This window comes from Triturus cristatus, chromosome 2_2 (assembly GCF_964204655.1).
Source record: "Triturus cristatus chromosome 2_2, aTriCri1.1, whole genome shotgun sequence".
Classification (NCBI taxonomy): Eukaryota; Metazoa; Chordata; class Amphibia; order Caudata; family Salamandridae; genus Triturus; species Triturus cristatus.
In genome coordinates this window covers 148427898-148454185 of record NC_140582.1, presented here as the reverse complement: position 1 = coordinate 148454185, position 26288 = coordinate 148427898, and the positions used below count along the sequence as shown (strand labels likewise).

General features: G+C 43.7%; 1 protein-coding gene across 4 annotated transcripts in view; it reads right to left on the bottom strand.

Moving 5' to 3' along the window:
• The window catches only part of LOC146861982 (phospholipid-transporting ATPase ABCA1-like), a 3104259-nt gene extending 3078265 nt beyond the window's left edge, over positions 1 to 25994 (bottom strand). For all 4 annotated transcript variants that reach the window (XM_085641135.1, XM_085641137.1, XM_085641136.1 and 1 more), the window contains exon 1: positions 25829 to 25994. The gene's annotated coding sequence lies outside the window, so the exon portion shown is untranslated. The remainder of the gene's footprint in view (positions 1 to 25828) is intronic.
• Positions 25995 to 26288: the final 294 nt, after the last annotated feature.

Below are 26288 nucleotides of genomic sequence, written 5' to 3'. Positions count from 1 at the left end.
TAACCAGGGTTGACTTCCTTCTTGGGAAACGTCTCAGCTTTTTCTCACCTGCCTCACCAGAAGGTATATTATTTCCAGTATCTCTCCGAGGATTACAGTCCCCTCCATTATAGGACTACCCCGCTTCATAATTTTATGGCAAAGGAAAGCACACCTTTCACCTCATAAAGGAAAAGCAGTTACTTCTCTAAGCTTCCTACTGCTCTAATCATATATTTATCTGATGAAGTATAGGTAGGTTCATGATCTTCTGACAGACGTTTTATAAAATTGTTCTGAAACATTTTCAAAGCAATCAACATAACCTATCATGAGGGAAGAATCTCATGGCTGCCAGAGTTAATTATTTTACACACAGGCTATAAAATATCCAGTCTGTAAGGACACTAGCAAAGAAGAGGGTACAAAGGTCATTCTTTATATAGTCGACATCAGAACTGTACAAAGTACGTCAATTCAGAGCGCAGAATACTGTATATTGCTATATTCATGCATGGAAATAGTCAATGATTTGAGACTTCTGAATGAGCCACCCAAAAGCAACCTTAATTTTAGTGACTGACTTCCGTGTCTAATCATATTTGGCACAGGTAATAAGCTGCATGTGCCAAATAAAGTCCATTGGACCCACTCATTTATCCCATTCTTCTTCTTTTAATGAATAATACTGCCGTCAAGTAACCGGTGAGTAAAAGCCTGGAACCACCCTGCCCGGTCATAACCGCCATTAGAGCTTCACATCAGTGGTACCACAGTATCACGCATGCTCTCTCAGAGAAGCTGGCATGATGCCTCAGTAGCATAGGGGTGAAACCGGAACAGCAGCTCCTGTGGGAGTTCCCACTGTACCCCAGGTGAGGTCTGCGCTGGGTTCCGCGGGAGTACCCTGGCCCCCAACTGTCCATTCTTTTCAAACCTCTTGGGGGGGGTGGGGGGGGGAGTCCTCCAAGTGCTTGGGGTTCAGGGTTTCCCTACCCTGCCACCTTATACCATTTTTCAAAAACATTTTCAGGACAATGGGACCACCAAGTATCCTAGTCCTATAATGGCAGCCCCACCATTTTCTTCAAAGTTGCTGGCATATCGGGTGGTCCAGTGGGACTAGGACTAGTAAAGCAATACCGAAATGGCAGACTGGATAGACCAACTGTCAATATGATCACCTGTCAATAGATACAAAAAATGTAACTTCTTCACAATCCCATGTACCTCTTTAAAAGCTAATTATTGAAAAACGACTTCATAGATTTATGCCAAATCACAAAATGAACATATTCTTAGGAAAGTTCTAACTTTCTGCCAAATTTGGTTCAAATTGTCATTTGTTCTGTTCTGGAGAACAACATTTTCTATCAGAATTAACACAAGAAATCAACAAATTGGGATCCCCCATTTTTGGACCCACTTGATCAGTGTAAAACATTCCATGAATGAGCTGTGGTGGGTGAACTCCTTTTTTAGAACTTTGTGCCTTTTCTTCAAACAGCACCAAAATTATTAGTGAGATGTCATCAGTGATGTCATGAGTGATGTCACTGACCATGTCATGAGCGATGTAATATGTGACGTCATCAGCAGTGCATTGTGGGCGCGTGAGTTATAGTTAGCTGAACTAACTATAACGGGGGAATTTCAATGTTTTTGTACGAGTAAAAAGTCCAGCTAACTATAATGCCCCTGAAACCTATTGTTTTTTCAGTGAATTTCTTAGGTATTTTAAATGCTAATTTCTAACTATGCCTACAGAGATAGGACATGTGAAGAAAGAAGAAAAAACGCACAGAAAGAAAAAAAAGAAATGCAGAAAGAAGCAACAGAAGTCCTCAAAGACGAAGAAAAGTGCCGGAAGAAGGATAACGTGCAGAAAGAACAAACAGAAGAGCAGAATGAAGCCTTGTTGCAAAATCATCCTGTACCCTCAACTTTTTCAGACGGATACTGGGGGTAACTGAGTCTGACTAACCAGTCCTAGAGCCAGTGCTATGTTAAAAAACACTCAGAATACAGTGAAAACACCTACATACACTAGGGAACACTATGCGTTGTGGTCCCCCTGTGATTAGCATGACCTCCTCTGTAAGCCCCTAGTATATAATAGGGCAGGGGATTAAAACTACCTCTTAAAATGTGCCACAGGGCGTGTTTACACACGTCACCTCAGGCCCCGTCACCTCCCTTCCCCACTGTGTAAACACGCCCTGTGGCCGTTTTAAGTTGGGAGATTAAGTCCCCTTGAATCCTGAGGGTCCCTAGGGTCCTACTAGACCACTAGGTACCTCCAGTAAGCGCCACAGAGCTGTATTGCAGAGAGATGTAAAAAGGGGCACGGCCTAGACCACCTCTCTGCAACGCAGCGCAGTGGCACTTACTGGAAGCACCTGGTGGGCTAGTTAGCCCCCAGGGTCCCTCAGGATTGAAGGGAAATTATTTCCCCAACTTACAACGTGCCACAGGGCGTGTTTGCACACGTTAATTCAGGCCCCCTCCCCTCCCTTCACCACTGTGTAAACATGCCCTGTGGCCGTTTTTAGTTGGGAGATTAAGTTCATTTGAATCCTGAGGGTCCCTAGGGTCCAACTAGCCCACTAGGTACCTCCAGTAAGTGCCACAGAGCTGCGTTGCAGAGAGGTGTTAAAAGTGGCATGGCCTGGACCAACTCCCTGCAACGCAGCTCAGTGGCGCTTACTGGAAGCACCTGGTGGGCTAGTTAGCCCCAGGGGCCCTCAGGATTGAAGGGGAATTATTTCCCCAACTTAAACCGCGCCATAGGGCGTGTTTGCACAAGTCACCTCAGGCCCCGTCCCCTCCCTTCCCCTCTGTGTAAACACGCCCTGTGGCCGTTTTAAGTTGGGAGATTAAGTTCCCTTGAATCCTGAGGGTCCTTAGGGGCAAAATAGCCCATTAGGTGCGTCCAGTAAGCACCATTGCAGAGAGGTGTAAAAAGGGGCACGGCCTGCACCACCTCTCTGCAACGCAGAGCAGTGGCGCTTACTGGAAGCACTTGGTGGGCTAGTTGGCCCCAGGGTCTCTCAGGATTGAAAGGGAATGATTTCCCCAACATAAATCGCACCACAGGGAGGGTTTGCACACGTCACCTCAGGCCCCATCCCCTCCCTTCCCCCCTGTGTAAACACGCCCTGTGGACGTTTTAAGTTGGGAGATTAAGTCCCCTTGAATCCTAAGGGTCCCTAGGGTCAAACTAGCCCACTAGGTACCTCCAGTAAGCGCCACAGAACTGCGTTGCATAGAGGTGTAAAAAGTGGCGTGGCCTCAGAACACCTGTCTGCAACGCAGCTCCCTGGCGCATACTGGAGATACCTATTGGGCTAGTTGGCCCTCAGGGACCCTCAGTATTGAAGGGGAATTAATTCCCCAACTTACAACTGACCAGGGGGCGCGTTTGCAGAGTGCTGCAAGGAGGGGGCGTGGCCTCGGGTGCGATGCCGGTCTTTTATTTATTTTATTTTTTTAAGAAGGAGGGCTGTGTGGCCCCCCTTCTTTTTCTAATTTATTGGCCCTGGGGACCACATCCCCCAGGGCCTGCACCCTAATTTTTTTTGTTGAAAAAAATAAATTTGGAAGGGGGCCACGTGGCCCCCCTCCCAAGGCCTTAATCGGCCCCGGGGACCCCAACCCCCGGGTCATGGCCTTTTTTAAAAAAAAAATCTTTAGGAGGGGGCTGCATTGCCCCCCTCCTCAGGCCACTTATGGCCCAGGGGACCCCATCCGCCGGGGCCGGCCTTTGTTTTTGATTTTTATTTTTTTTAATATATTTATAGAAACACCTAGGAGATGCTGGACAAACCGTATGTACCTATCACGATGACAATTTGCATGATATTCATTAAAATGCGACTATGCATACAATGAATCCACGTGGCATGTATTTACACCGCTAGTGAAGCTCTGACATGTCTGACGCCCTACCGTGCATAATCCCGGCGCCCCCGCCGGTGGGTACTCTCCAAGTAGACACCCTTGTTGTTTATTTATACAAACATGGGTAGCTATTGACGGGCACATTAATACACACGCACACCAAGCCATTCAAAGGGGATTCGACAAAAATTCGAGCAAACTATGCAAGAAACCCCCCTCACGGTTAATAAAATACACATCCACCGCCGAATGTAGTGAGTGATGTCACTGACCATGTCATGAGTGATGTAATATGTGTCGTCATCAGCAGTGCATTGCGGGCGCGCGAGTTATAGTTAGCTGAACTAACTATAACGGGGGAATTTCAATGGTTTTGTACGAGTGAAAAGTCCAGCTAACTATAACGCCCCTGAAACCTATGGTTTTTCAGTGAATTTCTAAGGTTTTTTAAATGCTAATTCCTAACTATAACATACCTGAAACCTATGGTTTTTTAGTGAATTTCAAAGGTTTTTTAAATGCTAATTTCTAACTATGCATACAGAGATAGGACATGTGAAGAAAGAAGAAAAAACGCACAGAAAGAAAAAAAAGAAATGCAGAAAGAAGCAACAGAAGTCCTCAAAGATGAAGAAAAGTGCAGGAAGAAGGATAACGTGCAGAAAGAACAAACAGAAGAGCAGAAAGAAGCCTCATTGCAAAATCATCCTGTACCCTCAACTTTTTCAGACGGATACTGGTGGTAACTGAGTCTGACTAACCAGTCCTAGAGCCAGTGCTATGTTAAAAGACACTCAGAAAACAGTGAAAACGCCTACATACACTAGGGAACACTATGCGTTGGGGTCCCCCTGTGATCAGCATGACCTCCTCTGTAAGTCCCTAGTATATAATAGGGCAGGGGATTAAAACTACCTCTCAAAACGTGCCACAGGACGTGTTTGCACATGTCACCTCAGGCCCCGTCCCCTCACTTCCTCACTGTGTAAACACGCCCTGTGGCCATTTTAAGTTGGGAGATTAAGTCCCCTTGAATCCTGAGGGTCCCTAGGGTCCAACTAGACCACTAGGTACCTCCAGTAGGCGCCACAGAGCTGCGTTGCAGAGAGATGTACAAAGGGGCATGGCCTAGACCACCTCTCTGCAACGCAGCGCAGTGACACTTACTGGAAGCACCTGGTGGGCTAGTTGGCCCCCAGGGCCCTCAGGATTGAAGGGGAATTATTTCCCCAACTTAAAACGCGCCACAGGGCTTGTTTGCACACGTTAACTCAGGCCCCATACCCTCCCTTCACCACTGTGTAAACACACCCTGCGGCCGTTTTAAGTTGGGAGATTAAGTTCATTTGAATCCTGAGGGTCCCTAGGGTCCAACTAGCCCACTAGGTACCTCCAGTAAGCGCCACAGAGCTGCGTTGCAGAGAGGTGTAAAAAGTGGCACGGCCTGGACCACATCTCTGCAACACAGCTCAGTGGCGCTTACTGGAAGCACCTGGTGGGCTAGTTAGCCCCCAGGGGCCCTCAGGATTGAAGGGGAATTATTTCCCCAACTTAAAACGTGCCATAGGGCGTGTTTGCACACGTCACCTCAGGCTCCGTCCCCTCCCTTCCCCACTGTGTAAACACGCCCTGTGGCCGTTTTTTAAGTTGGGAGATTAAGTCCCCTTGAATCCTGAGGATCCCTAGGAGCAAAATAGCCCACTAGGTACGTCCAGTAAGCGCCATTGCAGAGAGGTGTAAAAAGGGGCACGGCCTGCACCACCTCTCTGCAACGCAGAGCAGTGGTGCTTACTAGAAGCACCTGGTGGGCTAGTCGGCCCCCAGGGTCCCTCAGGATTGAAAGCGAATTATTTCCCCAACTCAAAACTCGCCACAGGGCGTGTTTTCACACATCACCTCAGGCCCAGTCCCCTCCCTTCACCACTGTGTAACCGCGCCCTGTGGCGTTTCTAAGTTGAGAGATTAAGTCCCCTTGAATCCTAAGGGTCCCTAGGGTCAAACTAGCCCACTAGGTACCTCCAGTAAGCGCCACAGAGCTGCGTTGCATAGAGGTGTAAAAAGGGGTGTGGCCTCAGAACACCTGTCTGCAACGCAGCTCCCTGGCGCATACTGGAGATACCTGTTGGGCTAGATGGCCCTCAGGGACCCTCAGTATTGAAGGGGAATTAATTCCCCAACTTACAACTGCCAGGGGGCGCGTTTGCAGAGTGCTGCAAGGAGGGGGCATGACCTCCGGCGCAATGCCGGTCTTTTATTTATTTTTTTTTTTAACAAGGAGGGCTGTGTGGCCCCCCTTCTTTTTCTAATTTACTGGCCCTAGGGACCCCATCCCCCAGGGCCTGCACCCTAATTTTTTTTGTCGAAAAAAATAAATGTAGCCCTCCCAAGGCCTTAATCGGCCCCGGGATCCCAACCCTCGGGTCATGGCCTTTTTTTGTTTTTTAATTCTTTAGGAGGGGGCTGCGTTGCCCCCCTCCTCAGGCCACTTATTGCCCCAGGGACCCCATCCCCCGGGCCGGCCTTTGTTTTTTATTATTTAAAAAAATATATATTTAGAGAAACACCTAGGACATGCTGGACAAACCATATGTACCTATCACCATGACGATTTGCGTGATATTCATTAAAAGGCGACAATGCATAGAATGAATCCACATGGAATGTATTTACACCACTAGTGAAGCTCTGACGTGTCTGACGCCCTACCGTGCCTAATTCCGGCGCCCCCGCCGGTGGGTACTCTCCAAGTAGACACCCTTGTTGTTTATTTATACAAACATGAGTAGCTATTGACGGGCACATTTAATATACACGCACACCAAGCCATTCAAAGGGGACTCGACAAAAATTCGACCAAACTATGCAAGAAACCCCCCTCATGGTTAATAAAACACACATCCACCGCCGGATGTGTAATACGTTTTATTTTACTCTCTGGAAAGGAGACAAACCTCACTTGAAAGTCACAGCGTGCTCCTGGCTGAGCCCAATGCTGTGTTACACCCACTAGTGCCCGCCAAGTGCCTCACACCTCTGTGTTGTATTCCACCAGCTAGTGCGTATGCTATGACACTCTCTAGCCCATGTGCACTTTAACACCACCCCATGAATATGTCATGCCACACTTGCCTTCGCACGGGTTATATTGCCGCATCTAACGTGCCTTCCTCGATGCCTATGTTATAATGCACAGCGCTATGCCATACATATTACAATCTGGGATCCATATGTTTGTCACAGTGCATATGCAACGTTACACTCCCCAGCACATATTTTATATTACAACTTTAGAGACTAGTTAGGTTACACAACACTGCCCTGTGCATATTACACTCCAAGGCGCATATCGCATAGCACGCGCTAGTGCCTGTGCTATCTCGCACTCTCCAATGAATCTGTCATTGCGCACAATGTATTGCATATTATATTTCACGCCCCGGTTCATCTTATATCACACTTTTTGGTGCTTGGTTAATACCATATACCATATCTAATTTTCATTTTCAATCGTGCTCTCAGGACTATGTTCTATATAACACTGCATCCACCTACCCTTTTCACAGGCATTACATTTTGCGATGGGGGGTGGAAGGCCAGGGGGTGTTTCTGCCAAGTGAGCCCGGAGTCACAGTCACAAACGTCCTCTTCTTCCTGAATAAAAGTGAGATTATGCTGCATACTTGTTCATATTTTAAGTAGTTCGCACAGACACACATTTTAAAAACAATAAAGTTCCTAATACCCACCTTCTCTGAACAGTTAGCTTGCTGCCCCATCCACCTCCTCCCTATCCTCTGCTGTCTGAATCCATGGACTAGCCTCCTCCCTCCTGCCATGCATGGTTTGATGTGCTGCCACTGCCCTCCATTTAGCATGATGTACCAGTCCACTCCTCCTGCCCTCCATTGCCCAATTCTATGGCCCATCATCGACCTCCTGCTTAGCCTCTGTGCTTAGCTTGCTGCCACTATTCTCCTTCCCCCTGCCCTCCGATGTCTTTGTGCATGCCCCTGCTCCATCCTTTTTGCCCACCATGTTCCATGGACCTGCCACTCCTATCTACTCTGAGTGTTCTGTTGAGCTGCCACTCCCCTCCCACCTGCCTAGCATTGTCAGATGACTGTAACCTGTCCCTGTCACCTCCACCCTGCCTGTCCTTATTCCATGCCCTTATCCCCTTCCTCCTGTCCTCCATGGTCCATTTTACTGCCACACCCTTCTGCCCCCCCTGGTCTGTTGTGCTGCAACTGCTCCTCCTGCCTGCCTCGCGTGGTCTGTTGTGAGGCCCTTTCCCCTGAACTCTCTTGTCTGTGCCCAGGTCCTGACCCTCCTTTCTATCCTCCATGGTCCTTTGTGAATGCCCCTGCACCCTCCTTCTTGCCCATCATAGACATTGTGCTGCCACTAACCCTCCCGCTTGCCATGCATTGTCTTCTGTGCTGCCATGGCCCCACCCACCTTCCCTGTGTGGTCAGCTAGCTGCCCCTGACCCCCTCTCACCTTCCCTCCATGGTCTGTGTGTATGCCATCATAGTCTCACTGTTGCTCTCCATGGTGTGTCTTGTTTCTAGTGCCCATCCTGCCTGACCTCCATGGACATCTTGCTGCTCCTGCCCTGCCCCCTTGCCCCCAGCCCTCTGTTTCAATGTGCAGACCCCTATTCCCTCCCTCCTGGCTTGTCTGTTCCATTGTAATGCCCCTGATTCGTCCCTCCTGCCCTTTATGGTCTGTTATGCTGCAGCGTTCTCTCCTGTCTGTCCATTATGGTCAGCTAGCTACCATTGCCTCTTTCCCCTCTGTTCTCTGTTGTCCATGTGCATGGTCCTGTCCCCTCCCTATTGCTTTCTATGGATTGTTTTGCTGCACTCCCGTCCCGCATGCGCTGTGTGGTGTATTGTGCTGCTGCAAACCCTGATGCCTGCCCTGTAGGGCCAGTTTGGTGCACCTCGCCATGTCCCTCCTGTCCTCTGTTATCCCAGTCCATGTCCCTACCCCAATTCCTCCTGCCTACCATGATCCAATGTACCATACTTGCGAACATTTTGAACATGGTAAGTGGGAGATTTTGAAAAAAAACTGGGGTATTGATTTTCCCCTTTGAGTTACATTGAAAAAGAGGAGATTGTAGACTGGAGACAGATCAAATAAAGCCCATTTGAGCTTAAAAACATTGGACGTTTCCTGGCTGAAACGGGTCTGTTGGCATGTATGGTTGTACTACCACTGCCTCTTCCTTCTGCCCACAATGGACTATTATATTGCCACAGCCTCTCGTGCTAGTCCTGTATTGTTGGTTTGTTGCCCCTGCCCCCATTTCCACTGCCCTCCATAGTCTGTTGTGCTGCCACTGCCCTTCCTGCCTGCCCAGTGTGGTCAAATTGTTGCATCTGCACTCTCCTACCTGCCTTCAATTTTCAGAGTGCGTGCCCCTGGCCTCTGCCTCTCAACAGTATCCCAATGAACAACTAGATTGCTAACATTCTATATTTATTACAAAAGTGTGGAACGCCTGACGTCATCTTGATGTAATCAAAACTCTAATACCTAGAGTATTTCCTTTAGAAATTACATATATGAGAGGGTCTTATTTGCATCAAAATTATGGATAGTGCTCTAAAAAACAAAAATGAGGACATATTTTCTGAGTTTTCAAATAGCGACAAAGAACTTTTAAATTATTTGTAATCTTTATGTTTTTTTATCCAGTTGACCACTTGAATAAATGTTGCACCTAGGGGAGAGGATGTGGTGTTACTTCCAGAGCTGCAAACTTTGCAACTGGGGAACCAGGTTGGAGTTTCTGCTTCAGCTCAACATTCTGTGATTCTGGTCAAATCACTTAATCTCCCCATGGCTACAACCAAAATGAATTTGATCTTGTGTGATGTAACCAATGCTCATGTAAAGCACTCCAATACCTGACTAGTCTGCACTATATAAAACTGCAAATACACAAAAAATATGTGTTTTGCACACTTCTGTCATTGGGCTATACTTGGGCTACATCTGGGTGATATTTGGGCTACATTTGGGCTCTTTTGTCTCTGGTGGCCATCTTGGGAGATTTATTTGTTATGAAGTTTCCTAATTTCCTCATTTACTGCAGTCTCCTCAGTAGGAGATACTTTCAGTTTTTTACTTTGATTCCATCAAGAAGGCATTCAGATGTGTCACACATTTGCCATAAATTCAGAATGTTAGCACTCTAGTTGCCTATTAGATCACTGTAGTAAAGCTACTGCTCACCAGGGAAGTCTGCTGCTGGTATTGAAAGTGCATGTTTCAGTCTATATTGTCAGAATTTTTTAATGAAATAGAAGAGGACTTGAGAAGTCACTCAAAATGTGCCCTAATTTTTCTTTCTGCAGCACTGATCATACTTTCTATGGCAAAATGAACCCCCTCATTGTGTTCCTTTTTAAATGAAATGTTTTAAGAGTTACCACTTTATTCCAACCAAGATGGCTTCAGGTGTGCCATACGTTTGTCATAAGTAGGATTGTTAGCGCTCTAGTTGTTCTTTAGAACACTCTGTTAAGCTGCAGTAGAACACAAAGGAATCAACTGACAGTCTCTGCCCTTGTTGGATGTACATGTTTTTCTGAGAATGTCAGACTTCATTCTCACATGACTGAGAAAGATAATGTGAATTTACAGAAAATATGCTCTCAGTTTAGCTTATAGATCACCTTCCAAACCTCTGTGGGAAAAGCATGAGAAAATGGTTTTCTCTCAAACATGATTCATGATATCACAGCAGAAGGCTTTTTCACATGGTAAAATCACCTTAGAACACACCACAACTCCTAAAATGAGTATGGTACCATCAACAAATGATTTATAATGTAACTAAAGTCTAAATACCTTCTATTAACTGCAATGCTTTTTAATGAGGTGCTATCATGTATATTGGTCCCAAGATGGCTGCCAACACTTCTTGGATGAAGTGCTGACAGCCAATCAGATCTCACGATGAGATGTGTGGTTAGGCTCTGCCCAGATATATATGTGATTTTACTTTTGTTTTTCTCAGGAACTACTGAACGGATTTACACCATTTAAGCAAAAGGCACGAGTCTGAACTGAGGACTACCTCTTTGCCAAATTTGGTGTAATTCCGTTCAGCACTTCGGGCTGTACCTTCGACTAAAGGTCCTATGGGAAAATGCATGGGGAAAACGCATTTTGGGACCCCCCTTTTTTCTCAGCCCCCGCTTGACGAATCACCCCGAGACTTTCAGGGTAGGAGCTGAGCGGAGCGCCCCATTAGTTTTGAAAATTTCACGAAGATAAGTCAACCGGCGCCAAAGTTATTCAAAATAGAATTTTCAGATTTCCTATGGGAACTCGGTCCTAACTATAACTATCTAATGGCGACCGCCAGTAGATAATATATATATATATATATATATATATATATATATATATATATATATATATATATATGCAACCTGTGATGAGTGCAGCCCATTATGCTTTGGTAACCAGGATATTTGCAGAAAATGAATAGCGGTTTTGGTTTCAACCGCGGGAGAAACGCACCGCTTTCTGAGCACCACATAAGCTGATGTGAGAAACCGTCTGGAGGGATATATCTATAGGCAGTAGATATTACGGCTGCTTTTGGAGACTTAGTGCGATATATATATATATATGTACATTTTCGTGGTTTTTTTGGGTTTAAAGCTGAACACTATGACATTGTCACCTAACAAAACATCTCTTTGACTTCTGTCTTTTCAGTGAATTTTATGTTCTTTTCTAATGAAAGTTAATGTCTTTTTTCTATACTGAACTATAAGGTCACTTTAACCTCTGTTTTTTTTCAGTGAAGTTCTAGTGTATTTAATCTTAAGTAAATTTTAAGTATTTTATGAGTAATAAATCCAGAATAGTCTACTTACTGAGAACCAAGTACCCAATTATAGCAATAGACACTCTCAGGGTAACGAACACCTACTCAGAGTACATGGTGTGGGCTAGCATTCCTAATTTGCTGGCAAGCAGCAATACCACTCAGTAAATGTTGGCCCACTCATTGCTCTTTCTTGTGAAGATAAAAAATAAAGTTATTACACACACACTACAAAATAAATTCATCAAATAAATGGAATTAACTTTATACTCTCATATCATATTTGATCCATAGTTAGTAATGACCCTCATAATAATCTCCCCACCTATACCAGATGCAACATCACAATATCAAAGGGTGTAATTTCAAATAAGGCAGGCCTACTGCCTTTCGGTAAAATGCTTTGTGTAAGAATTTTACCTCTAAAATGTTACCCGAGCAGAATTATTGTGCAAAATGTTTGTACATGAGGAAATTCACCCACTTTCAGTAGATTTTTCTACAATTTTCCCCATACATTTTTGCTGTTTTTTACACATGTATGTTTGGAAATCTTTGAAAACTTCAAGCCGGAAATGAGGCTGGTAAGTTTTTAAAATACTTTCCAGAGTTGTTTCATAGAAGTGTCAATCAGGCATAGTTCTCGCAGGCCACCATTACGATCTGCACTATTGAACTTTCTTATTGCTAAATGCACTGAATAAATGATTGGTTAAACTTATGAAGTTGTGGACAAAAGTACATGTTGGGAAGTCACATTTGCTGATCATGTCATGTCAAATTTATCAAGCCATGCATGGCCACCTTACATGGCCTTGCACAGCTTTATAAATCTAGAATAATGAAAGGCAGTACAAATAGCTGTGTTGCGTTACACTACCCCACAGAGGTGTTCCATGGGTGGAGCGTGAGTAGACTTGGGAATGCACCAAAATGCTACACCTCCCCAGGGGAGACATAACACAGAGAAATAACTTTATTTCTCCTATTTTTTTCCTCTTTCTTTGTGTGCTGCAGTGCCTCTAAGGATTGTTTTTGTGCAGGAAGGTGTCCCTTCCTGCACAAAAACAATCCTGAATGCAACTCAAGCACCCTTGCACCATGATGCAGGGGAGACTGCATTGGACCTACGGAGTTAAAAGTGTGCAGGTGCAAAGAAAAGGACAGGAATGCGCCACAAGATGTTAAATACGGCGCATGGCGCATTCCTGCCCTTTCACACAGTGCAGCGCAGCAAGGTTGCTTGCTGCGTTGCGCGAAAGTACGATAAATACGGGCTCTTGTTTTAAAGGATAAAGTGTTTTTTTACTAAGCCTAGCTTATTTAGTGATGTATTTTTTTTACTATGAACTAATTCACTGTTATTTCTTGTTGACAAACAAGTGACATTGCAACAGGACGTAGTTTGGTACTCCAGCCCGTGCCACTGACCTTTTCAAATACACGTCACTAGCATTAGTTTTATAACGGCAATATAAAAAGTCAACATACTGCTCCCAGTGTTTGGCTGTCATAATGCGTTATACAATAAGCCAAGGCCATACTTTACGGGAGGGCACTGCACGAAAGGTTACATTCTTGATACATCATTTCGTTTCAAGCGCTGTTTTACAGCCTTGCATCGTCGCTTTGGGCAAGTACTTCCTTGTATTAGTACTGATGCCTGTTCATTTTATTTTCATTTCATGTAACAATACTTCATACACATTGTAATTGCAGGTAACGTTTTGGGACTAAACTGACTAAAGTATAAGCAATTTGATTTTACTCATTAGTAGCTTTCAATCTATTTTTCAAGCGTGGCTCACATCAGCCAAATAACAACTTTGAATGACGCTCTTAGTCAAATGGTCACGAACTTTAGGAAATTGTGTAGATGAGCTTCAGCTACGGCCCCTCTGTTAGACCAGGTAACATTCTGAAAATATGATCTGCTGTAAGGGTTGGAGGAATTGTTGTTAAACTTAGTTTGCAAAAGTAACTTATAAAGTCAGAGATACTATTCTTTTGCTCTGGTCCTTGAATGACACAAAACCGCCCTATTTGACAAAGCGGCATAATGAGCAACGTCAAACAACTTTTGCGTGCACGTTTTTTGGACTGAAAAATAGATGCAAGGACACCCTAGCACAAAACCCATTGTAATATAAGAAAAGGGGATAATAGGGCAGGAACAGCGAAAACAACCCTAGAATTTCCTACAAAGCCAGATATATTACTTATGACCTGCCAGAATGGATGAAAGTCAAACCCTTTTTGTTCTAACATTGCAGTATAATTTAAAGGAAGATATAGAAACTGAAACTATTTTCAGGAACTACGATTTATCCATCTCTCTACTTCTTAGTTACCTGAGATCAATCTCCATGCGACATCTGTAACATAAATATCTTCATAATCAGTTGTATTGCCTCTATTCGGTTGTAGGGATTTTAGTAAGAGTTGAATTTCTTATATCTAGTAACATAGAAATACATTGATCTTCCTTTTTGAAGCTTTGCACTTCGGAGGATACCAGAGATACATTCTAATTAATTATTACCCTTTATGCTCCTGGCTCCTTTGTGCTTGAATCTCACTGGGTTTGCTTATTGCTCTTTATAAAGACTGTGTGATTTTCGGGAAAAAAAGCTCAGCTCTTGTTACCTCATTTCCCTTAAATACAAACCTTGTGAGGAGTCTGGAATTGGTTAGGTCAAATTGTGCTCATATATGGTTTAATAAACTATAATGTTGCTCTAAATATGATAATACTGACTATTATTATAGTGCACCCAAAAAAATAAAAAGCCTTTTGATCATTCATTTCTTGGTTGTCAGGGCATCTTTTTCTTCAATCTTTTTAATTCTATTGTATTGTAATTTATATAGTGCTTACTACTCCTGAAGCAGCATTGAAGTGCTTACTCTGGGCAATACACTACTCCAGAACCCAAGGTTAGTGGTTAATCCAGTGGTTATTGGAATTAGTCGTGTCCTCTTCAGGAGACCAATTAACAGGGGTAGATGTGAGTTCATGCAAATGATTGATGTGATTAATACATAGGCAAGAGGACACTTGGAATTGTTAGACTGCAATGAAGGAGTAGTAGCAGTCTAAGATATGAAGTGTGGGCAAACATGTATGCAGTAATAATACAGATTGAAGCAAATATGCATGTAACTGAGAGTAGGCTGTAATTTGAGACAGAAGGCAGTCAGAGAATGGAGAGTAAGTAAAGGGTAATTTGAAAGAATACAAGATGAGGCAAAAGTTGAATGTTTTAAGTAAGGGTGAATTTGTCATACAGGGGTTTACCAACAGAATGGAAAGAAGGCTTTTTGAGAAAATATGCAATCTGCTGATACCAAAACATAGGAATAAATCAATTATTTGCATATGATAGAGTGTTATTAGGCACTTCTGATAGTAACCAAAAACTGATAACCAATCTGTCCGCATACTACTTGTCCACCTCTTGACCACAGGCGTTAAATACTGGACTAGCATGTATCAGACAGAGAGTGTAGTGTAGTGGCTAATTTCTCGTCGACATCCGCTATTATATGAAACCCTGAACCTCATGTTGACACCATGTTTGCATGTTGAGAGCGTGTGCATGTATATTGAGCATGTGACATATATATGATAGTAGGAGTCTTTTTGTGTGAATGAGTCAGGGTAGGGAAGCTAATGGGATTTATTTTGAATGCTCCTCTTTTTATCATTCAGTAAGAACAACATTGCCCATTTCATTCTTATGTCCACTCAAACTGCATCCGTAGAACTAGTCGACAATATTTTGATCTTTTAGAGGATTACCACCAATCAAAAATCGCTAAAGGCGCCAATGGGTTAAATTCACCTACACCTGGGCAAACATTGTATTGCCAGTGTATTTTAGATGGAGTCCAGGGAGATTTGGTCATGTGAGCAGGGCAGAGTGGGTCACTTCTAGACTGTAAATGGGCCCCTAGAGGAGTACCACAAGGTCTCCCTGAACCGCTGACAATACTGCTTGAAAGGAGAGCTGAGTGTCGACTGGGTGAGCTCCAAAAGATGGCTGCCATCTTTTGGAGCACACCCAGCCGACTTCACTAATTCTGCCAAAATCAGTGACCGTATGAATGCAATGTAGGGAGTCATGGGTGACCAGTGGGTGACTGCCCCAAGCCTGTTACTAATTTTATGTCCATTATTTCCTCTTCCCCATCTACTGTTCAAGAAGTGAAATGGATAAAACATGCTTCAATACTTAAGATGTTTCCTATTCTTCCCATGAGACGTACTTGCCCCTTTTAAAGAGTGAATTCACTCCTGTCATATCATATTCTTTAAAGAGTGCGAATACACCAAATGTAATAAAGCACAAAGGAACACTAAATCCTGTGTAGTTGCATTGATAAAGCAGATACTTCAATATGATCCAGCAGCAGTTTGTCTATTATTAACAGTAACCTGAGACCTAGGCACAATTTGATGCTGACTGCGATGGAGCGTGGGTCGGATACACCAAAGAGGTTTATCTGGATCAAAGATTTTACCTTCGGACTTTAGTCCTTTTAGCCCTAGTACACTGAAAGAGTTCACTTCTAAGGAAGGTGTCCCTTCCTGCACAAAAACAATGCTGCCTGTAATGCAGGCACACTCAAACTAAGGTGCCAGGCAGCCTGCACTGACGCTAGGCAGCACACAGTGTACCAGAGCAAGGAGAGAGCAGAAATGCTCTGTTTCTTGGTCAATGTGGAGCATTTCTGCTCTCTCCCTTTTACGCTACACTGCGTAGCATAAGCGTTTGTATGGCATAAAATATAAGTAAATGTGCCCCTGCAAACATAGAGTCACATCATTTTTGTGCCTCATAGCACTAATATGTTTAGGCAGTGATCCTTAGTCAAAGACATCAAAAACAGGACTAATGCTGACTCGCATTGTGATCAATGTTAATTCACAAATAAATAATTTTAAGATAGGGACTTCCTCAGAGAAGGAAATTTTTAATATACAGCACAATTTCCACAAAGATTTAGGATCATTTTTGCAGAGCTTGAAATGCTGAGATTTTAAATACACCAACTTTTTACTGCTAAGAGGAGATATTTTAGTACAGAAATTCACACCTCAAAGGCATTAGATCCTAAAAACTTTCATTACTACTTTGAAACAAAGCAATCCTCGATAAAAAGCATGCCATCATTAATGACTTCAAATCTTTAGTGCCTGACAAGACTATCTCAAAAGGCTGAGGTCTTAAGTGCAGAACATGACTACATCAAAGAGGCAAAATCCAAAGTACACAAGAAAGCTTCTGTGCACATTGCTACTGTGTCCGAGATTAGAGAACTAATCTGGTCTCCTCCCCAACGCACAAAATGGGCCATACACTGGACCTTATCTGTTCGAATAAACAGGAGGTTACGGTGAATATGCCCTCCCCTGTGATTTGGTCGGATCATTTTCAGGTCCCCTTCCAGTTACACCTGAAAGCTAGGGCCAAGGTCTCCTCTCTCCCTAAGGAATTGCAGAGGAACTGGAGTAGGGTCTCACCTGAGTCCCTTACCCTTCTGCTTAACAACCCTGAGCCCCTCCTCTCTAATAATCTTGATGACAGCATTGTGAACTTGAATGCCTGGTTTACAAAGGCCCTGGATAAAAATGCACCACAGAAGCTTGTTAGCTCTTCTAGAGTAACCCCCTCCGCTACTAGGTTCACCGAGGACATTAGAGCTAAAAAAAAGCGACTGCAAAAGACGGGAGCGTTAGTGGAGAAAATCATGCACTACGTAGGATAAAATTGGGTATAGAGCAAACTTCTCACTATTGAGAGAAGAGATTTCCTGGTCGATCGGATTTCCAGCAAAAGGAATTCCTCCAGGGACGTTTTTAACATGGTAAAATCCTTCACCAACCCCTCGGCACTTGAGCATCCTGTGGTTCCTTCTGTGGAGATGTGCAACAATCTTTCAAATTTCTTTGAGGAGAAAATATCACAGATTTATGCCTCGGTCCCTGCAGATCATCACCATAGTGGGGAGGACGGAATCTGTGGCCACAGCCAGAACCGGCCAGTGTTTTCTGAGTTCGCAATGATTCCCTTTGAGGCCTGTCTGGTCTAATTGCAAAAATGTAAATCCGGGTCACCTAGTGATCCCTGGCCAGCTAGATGTTACAGCTTGGTGGCAGAATGGCTTAACCCGACCCATTAACGCCATCTGGAAATCAACACTTAGGCTAGGGGTTTTTCCATCTGCCTGGAAACATGCGTTCCTCCTCCCCATATTGATGCAACCTAACGCTGATCCGGAAATCGCCAGCAACTTCAGGCCCATCTCTCTTCTCTCGGCCCCCGTAACAATCTTGGAGAAAAAAGTGCATCAGCAGCTGGCTGCATTTATTGAATCTAACGGGCTTCTGCATGACTCTAAGTCTAGCTTTCTCCCTGGTTACAGCACCGAATCCGCACTGATTGAGATGGCTGATTCCATTCGCTGGGCGGTGGATGGTGGTGCTATGACCATGTTGGTACTTCTTGACCTGTCAGCGGAGGTTTGACACGGTGTACCATTCCATCTTGCTTGATCGTCTTCAGCAAATTGGCATCCCTGGGATGACGCTGGACTGGATCACGTCTTACCTTCATGGCCGAGACCAACAGGTCTTTCCAAACCCTTTCATCTGAGATGGGGGGTGCCTCAAGGCTCTGCCCTGAGCCCACTTCTATTTAACATTTATCTGCCACCATTGGAGGAACTCATCTCTAGCACAGGGATCAAGGTGATATCCTACGTGGATGACACCCAACTGATGTTTCCTTCGGTGAAGTGTCGACATCAGCCTTTGACTCTTTTAGAGTGTCCCGTAAAAATATTTCTGCCTGGATGAGCAGCAATTCTTTAAAACTCAATGCTGACAAGACGGAGGTTCTGTTTTTTAACCAAGCAGTCGCACCCCCTGCGGCCTTGTGGTAGCCGGTAGAACTGGGAACGGCTCCTATTCCTAAGGATTCAGTCAAGAATCTTGGTGTCCGTTGGGACAATGACTAATCCCTTTCCGCACATATTCAACATGTATCTGCGGTCTGCTTTGGTAAGATGAAAATAATTAGAAAATTCATCCTCTTCCTGCCAGAGACAGCTCGTAAAACTGTAGTGCATGCGCTAGTCATCTCCCATCTCGACTACGCTAACGGTCTCTATCTGGGTCTACTCAGCGGCTTGATCCGTAGGCTGCAGATAGTGCAAAACGTGGCAGCTAGGATGGTCAGCAAGGTCCCTCTCCGCCACCATATTTCGCCCCACCTCAGACAACTCCATTGGCTCCCTGTGGCCAAGAGAGTTGAATTTAAGGCCCTCACTTTTGCTTTCCCGGCCTGCCAGGGAAGTGTCCCCAAATATCTGAGGAAGAGACTTCACCCCTACCAGCTGAGTAGATCGCTGAGGTCCAATTCGAAATGTTACCTATTCACCCCCCGCTTTGTAAAAGCGAGAATTGGGAGCAGAACTTTGGAGGTGGGAGCCTCCAAATGATGGAATGACCTGCGTCTCTAATTACGTATGTTGCACTCTGAACAGGAGTTTAGAAAGGCCTTCAAGACCTGGCTGTTCAGCCGTAGTGAATAGATCTCTGCTAGCATGGCTATGATGTTATCCACTTTAGCGCCGGGACACCTCAGTCGAGGTAGCTGTGCGCTTTATAAATGTATTTTATTATTATTATTATCTAAAGAGCATTCCAGTTTTCAGTTGTGTGATGTCTTTACTACAGGTCTTGGCTGATTTGATGTATAGGCATGTATTACCTCCATCCACACATTATGTACAGGCTTCCAATTTCCAGAACATCATTCAAATCCCCAGCACTTCAAACATTTATCTGGGCATCACATAGATGCAAGTCATACAACTAAGTTGGACAAACTGCAGGAGACCTATTTCTATTAGGATTTCCTAATTTTGCTTCTGGTAGGACTGAGGATACATTAAGGGGCACTAGGGGAATTCCCTGTGCTCTGATTAAAAGCACATGGGTTTTTGGTATAATTACAATTGGTGCGGTCAACGTGCCTGTAAGTCCCTAGTATATGGTAGGGCATATAGGTCTAGAAGACCAGTGGATTTAATACTCTTAAGTCTACTGTGGTGCCTGCTGTCCTTTTAAAAGCCAGCTGTGGCTTGTAGGCTGCTTTCATCCTTAAATTATAAGAAAGTTCGACTTTGGAATTAAAGGTACTTCCAAAGTCACAAACTACCTAATTGTTACATAGAAGTCAACCCTAAGGTATCCCCTAGGTGCCCCAGAGGTAGCGTGCCTTGTAACTAAAGGAAGGGACATTGTAAAAGATGTTTAATATATCCTGGTGAGGGAAAAACTGTTACTTTTGTTTTTCCCCGTTGTAGCACAATGGCTACATAGGCTAACATGGGAATACTTTACTAAGGTATAACTATTGATAGGAGGGGGCTACAAATATAATTCAAGGACTTAAAAGAATCTTTATGATAAATCCAACAACTTGCTACTGGTATATTTCTTGTAACTATTACAGAAAAAAAGTTATAAAACTTCCTTTGGTGTGAGCCAAAATCCATCCTTCCAGCAGCCCTCTCCTGGTTAGCCAGTCTCTGTCAGGCTAAGCCAAGCTGTCTTAATGTGGTGTGAAGCAGTTTTAACTAGAGAAAATGGATTTTGTGTGGGAGGAGAACTGCAAGCTGCAGAGCCAAAGGCAGGATGGGGGTAGAGTAGCCAAACTTGTCTTCAAAGAGGGAATGACAGATTAGGGGAGCATAGGCTCACCCCCACATTCTGCACCCCCAGCCAGACAGGAGTCACAGAAAATAGATTAGAAGAGGGGCTGGAAGTGGAGTGCTGGGGCAACTTAGCTACACCAGTGGGATGGCTTAGCCAGATTTTACCCTCCAGTTTTTCATTTTGGAAGAATAGTGCTTTCTGGGTAAAACATAAGCAACACTCCAGAGGAAATGGTCATACACCTGGATGGCACTCTGCATCCTACTGGTCAGGGGTACTTCCCTGCTGCTTGACACCCAGGAACACAGACTAAATATGGGGTAGCCACACAACTCATGTACCAGCCTGCAACTATAAGAAGAAGGTCTGCCCTGCTGGAACCCTGGCCTGCACCCAAAGGATTGGACTCTGAATGACTGCACCTGCTGCACACTTTGGAACTACAGCCCTAAGAACTTTGTCTTGCTATGGAAAGTGGAAGTCTTGACTACCTGTAAGCAACAGGTTAACTGAACTCCACCTGCATCATCTCCCCCAACAAGAACTCAGATGGACAGCGTCCAGTGGACATTTAAGGATTTGGCCAAGAGCATTGCTTGAATTGTAGTTGCAAAATTGCAAGGACCATCTCTTCTAGACCCTTGGGTTTCAGATTTCAATCTTAAGCCTTTTCAAAGTTATGAGAGGCTAATAATATGGATGTAGCCCAGCTATGAATGTGTTATGGGCTAATCATATATCTGAGATGGAGAGAGAAAGACTACCCAGCTTAGGAAGATGGTCCTGCTATTGTCCAAAAGAGAGGCTCAACTTTAAATGCATTCTGAATATTAGATGAAATAGGGGCAAGTCTGAGCCCTTCCAATAGCTGTTAAGCAGGCAGGAGCTTAAGTACATGCTGATTTATTCACCCTCCCCATCTTTCCCTTGGTTCTTAGACTTCTTGTTTAGTAAAAAAGTAATGAGTGCTGATGTTGCACAAGCCAAGTGATATAGACCTGAAGGTGATTTTCATAATACAAGACCGAGAGAGAGTTTTAAGAAACAAACAAACGAAGGGAGGTATATGGCATCTTGGATTTTACAGGAAATTATATGAAGTTGTCTTTAGCCAAACTGCAAATTGCTGAGAGGTGAGATTACATCACACTTCTAAAAAAGGGGAAGTGATCACACATGAGTCATTCAAGGATGGTATTAGAAGTATACAAATAATGTGGTAGCCCAATTCCTTCAAGAAATCATAACTGGGCTGATGTGTCTCAAATTACATCTAGGAAAGAGAAGAACAAAGCTTTTTCTATTTCTGAAAAAATATGATTTTTTTAAAGGATGAGTTGCATTTTTGGGTTTAGGAGGACTGAGGGCAAAAAGCAGCACCCTTCCATGAAAGATGCAACTTCACGGCACTCAAAGCTTGCCTTGCTAGGTACAGCTTTACCAATTGGGTCAAGATAACCTCTATTGTAGTTACACAGTCTGATGGAGATGGTAAAAAACTTTAATGGGGCCAAGCCACCATGTCTATCTCAGCCTGTAAGTGCCAAGGCCCTTCTCGGTAGGCCATTGCAGCTTACACCACCCATTGCCCTTGCCAGCACTGCCAATAGCAGTACTAACACAACTACAAACAATCACATTTCTACAAGTGTGACAATTCAGACTATTCCAACCCACCCAAAGCTATAAGAATAGCGTGGGTGGCAGGTAGTATTCATTTTCTGCATTTCTTGAGTTTTAGTTTTTCTTTTCTTGTGGCTTTAACTAATCATACAGCCTCTCACTCGTTTCCCTGGTGGCTTGCCTTGCTGCTCAGCCAAGTTACCAAAAAAGAGCAAAGGAGACCCTCGGGGGAAATCTGGGGTATCCTTGTGGGTAGCTTTGCTTTGGTAAGATCACTTGAAGGCTATACTTCTCTGCTCATATCATGCCAATGGGATTAACCACCAATTGATGCTGATGGAAAACGCAGGGTTTATTAGTACCATTCTAGGAGTTATTTATTTACTGAAATATTTTGTAAGTTTATCAAATTGTATCCATTAGGTCCATTATGTGCTTCATTGTGAGACACTAAAGTTCCTTGGGACTATGACTTCATGGGTGCGTATTGAAATTCTTTATTTACAATTGTATTTAATATTACATTCAAAGTAACACACAGAATTTTAAATCATATGCATGTTTTGGTTAATGTGCTACATGGAATAATTTGTTTTCAAAACTCATTATACTTGACAGTGCTGTTTGAATAAATTACACAATGACATTTCTTTTCTATTGATAGGCTACTCAGGTGATCACCTGTAGCATCCCTTCCTCATGATCCATTTAACAGTCACCAACAAAGTGGAGTTATGTTGTGCTTTCTAGCGGGTCGGGGGAAGATCAAGAGACATTTTCCTTGTTTAGGGCAACAAAAATAATCTGTGTCGGCCCTGCACTCAATGAGCTCAATCGGGCATATCATGCATCTACACTAACCCTCTAGGCCCATTGGCACTTTTTTTACAGTAAATTTCGTGCACCCTGTTCCGAGACCTTCTTAAAGTCAAAGCCAACTTAAATAGATAAAGATGTGTTTCATTCACCAATAACTCTTCTCTCCTTTGCAAAGCAGTTATGAGACAGTGAATGCTCTTTTGAATACTTACACAACTCCCAGGTTAAATGCTTCTATGATTCTGTTCCTATAGTAATTTTATTTGGTACCCGCCTACTTCACTGGGGAAACGCTAAATAATAAATCAGTGAAAAATATTAAAAGCTGCATTCCAAAACATTTTATAATAAGTGGGAGGTGTTAATCTCTAATGATACTGCAGTCATTTATTTTTATGACATCCTAATTCTGACGGCAGAACGCATTTGTGAAAGAAAGTTGCACTGCTGCACACATACAATGTTATTTCAACGAGTAGGTCCGTCACTCTGTCGCCTATTCCAAACATATGTCACAGCCGGTGTTTATGTCTTCTTCCCTCAGCCCTCTGTGACTTCAATCCATGGGAGAAGTTATCCCTGGCATAGATATCAGAGGCAGCAACATTAACACTTCCAGCAGTGCTTGTTTGGGTGTACTGATATCTGTCCACAAAATACTGGTTGCAAATTTTATTTATTTATTTATATGCTTGTAGAGCACAGGAAGTCAACCCCCGAAAGGGTATCTCCACGCTTACGTTTTACCAAAGAGCCTCATATTAAACATAGTAAAGAAAGAAGGAAAAACCTAGCAGACGACAAATAAAAACGTTTTCAGGGACTTCCTAAAGGATTGAAAATTAGTCATACTTTTGAGAGCTAGGGGCAGATAATTCCAAAGGATAGGGCCTTTATAGGACAGGGCTCGCCCTCCCTGCCTGGCTCTTTTTATCCTTTTTAAATTGCGCACAGTATTTTTGCGACCAGTAAAAAATATTAAAAACTGATCTAGGTATTAGGTCGGTTCTTAAAAATCTGAATACTAGAGGGTCACAAGATCTACCTCATGAATATTAATGAGGAATTGCGGCTCACATTGTTGGCCTGTGGGGGTCACCCGCCCACTATGTCTGTGATCACATTTCAATAAAGTTATCCTTTTATTTTAGATGACGCCTGTTTTCTCGAAAAGAAACCGGGCTGCTTCTACAAAAGAAAAGTTTATCTTTTTTTTTAGTTTGAGTTTGCAATGGGCCTGTAGAAAGCTTCCTGCTCCAAAACAATTTTTTTTATAAACATTCACACACTACCCCCCCTTCCCCCCCCCCCCTTTTCACGAATGGGTTACCATCACAACTTGGGGGTTGGAATTTTTTTTAAAGTTTTACAACCGCAATTTTGTTCCTCAACTGTTGATGCAAACGGATAGGAATCACTATTTGGAGCAGTCGCCTACAACCCCTCCGTTCCAATGAGCATTTCCTTATCCATTTCTCAACCCATTTTAGGATTTGGTAAAAAGTTACTGACTATTAAAATGGGCTTGGTACATTGATGAATGCAGTTTTTCTTTCGAAAACTCCAAATCGGAGTGTTTTTCTAACCCAAATAAACTGCTTTGAACATCTGGCTCTCTGCCTCCAAATTAGCTACTAACTCCTGACCTGGGACAAAATGAAACCTCAATGGGGAGGAGAGCCCTGGCCATGTGTTTATTATGTTTTTTTGCCTGAACTACTCCATTGGAAAAGAAGAGGATGTTGTTAGCTAGCTCAGAGTTCCTGGATCTCAAATAGTAGCTCAGTCCAGGGTTCTGTGCCTCTCTCGACTACTTGTGACTTGCAATATCCGTACAATGTACTTAGGGGTCTTTTATCCCATCTATGAAAAGCATTGAAATAACAATTAATGCATCGATATGATCATACATATATGCATTCTCAAGATCTATTTCCCTTAATTCGTTTTAAGATGAAAGGATGGTTGGAGAGGGGGTTCTTATATTCTTTTGTTCGTTATATATAATTTTACACGCAGTATCTATCGGTTGCTTTATTCTGTCACCTTATCTGTCTAACTATTACGTGGCTTGCAATTCCTTGCACCGGAATTCATAAACGACTTGCTTTATCACCCAGTCAATATGTGGTTGCCTGTCCGCGCGTAAATATGCACTTTCTGTAATGTACGTAGTTAACATTTCAAAATTTGCTTCCACATTTGCACAAGTGTATTGATGGCAATTTGAAGCGGTTATGCTAACTTTGTCTTGCAAATGATCACCTGCTGTGCAGTGTCCTTCTCAAGGAAGAAGAGCGTTTCTAGCAATTTTCCATTCAAACTGTACACGTGTTCGGGGAAATTCTCCCAGAGGAGTATGTACTGGGCTTTCCCTGCGGGATTTCTTTCATGTTGTCTCTGCCACAGGTACGAAGGACAGAGACACAGCTTGTGTAACTCGAGCCGGAAGTCAGAATACTCGGCTCTCTACGAATATCTGCTATTATTTATGCAACAAAAGGCTGCACGCTCCGCTTTTAACGTTAACCCCTCTTGTTTACGTTGTATCATTCCCTGCAGACGCAGGCTTCATTAAACAGGGACACGAGCTCTGAAGCGAGGCACTGCCATCGTGTTGTAAATTGCACGCAGTTCCCAAATATTGATGAAAAATTCCCTGAGTGATTATTTCTGTTCAAGATACTAATAACCGTAAAACAAAAACGTTTAGTTAGCTTTACAGCAATAAGCCGGCCACCAGCAACCAACCTCAATAAACCATGCCGTACAGTAGCGCGACATAGGCATAGCACACTTCTCGAAAGGACAGAGGTGACGCAGTGCCGTGCGTACGGACGTAAACAGGGAGAGATGCTCCAGGCGCGCGAACGTCTCCTTGATTTGCAGCACGGCCTGCCAGTGCTAGCCGCCTCCGGTCTTACCTGGGTCATGGGTCCCGCTGGTGCTGGATACGGTCGCTGTCACTGCTCCGGGCAGGTTGAGCACCTCACCTGTCCTCGCTCTCACTGGCCGTGGATCCTCTCGGGCACACCTGTTAGTAGAGAGTGCAGTCCAGGTGCTTGTTGTCGTGGCGACAGTGTCATGTGCACACACCTGCTCATATAACTTGCATAAGAGTGCCTCGCTGGAAACACCTGAGTTTCAGATTCCACGCCTCACTCCCCTTAGGTGTCTATAAGGGTAAAATGTTTAGCATTGCCATCTGCTCAAATGCTTTTCCCAACAGAATAAGGACACTTGTAAATGAGTCGGAAGAAACATTATTTAGTTGTAGGACGCTCTGAATAAATGTCTGGGTGATTTTTATTTAAATCACCTGTTCGAATGCAGGGCATCAACTGGAGTACAGTAGTAATGGTATACATGTGTGTAGTACTGTAT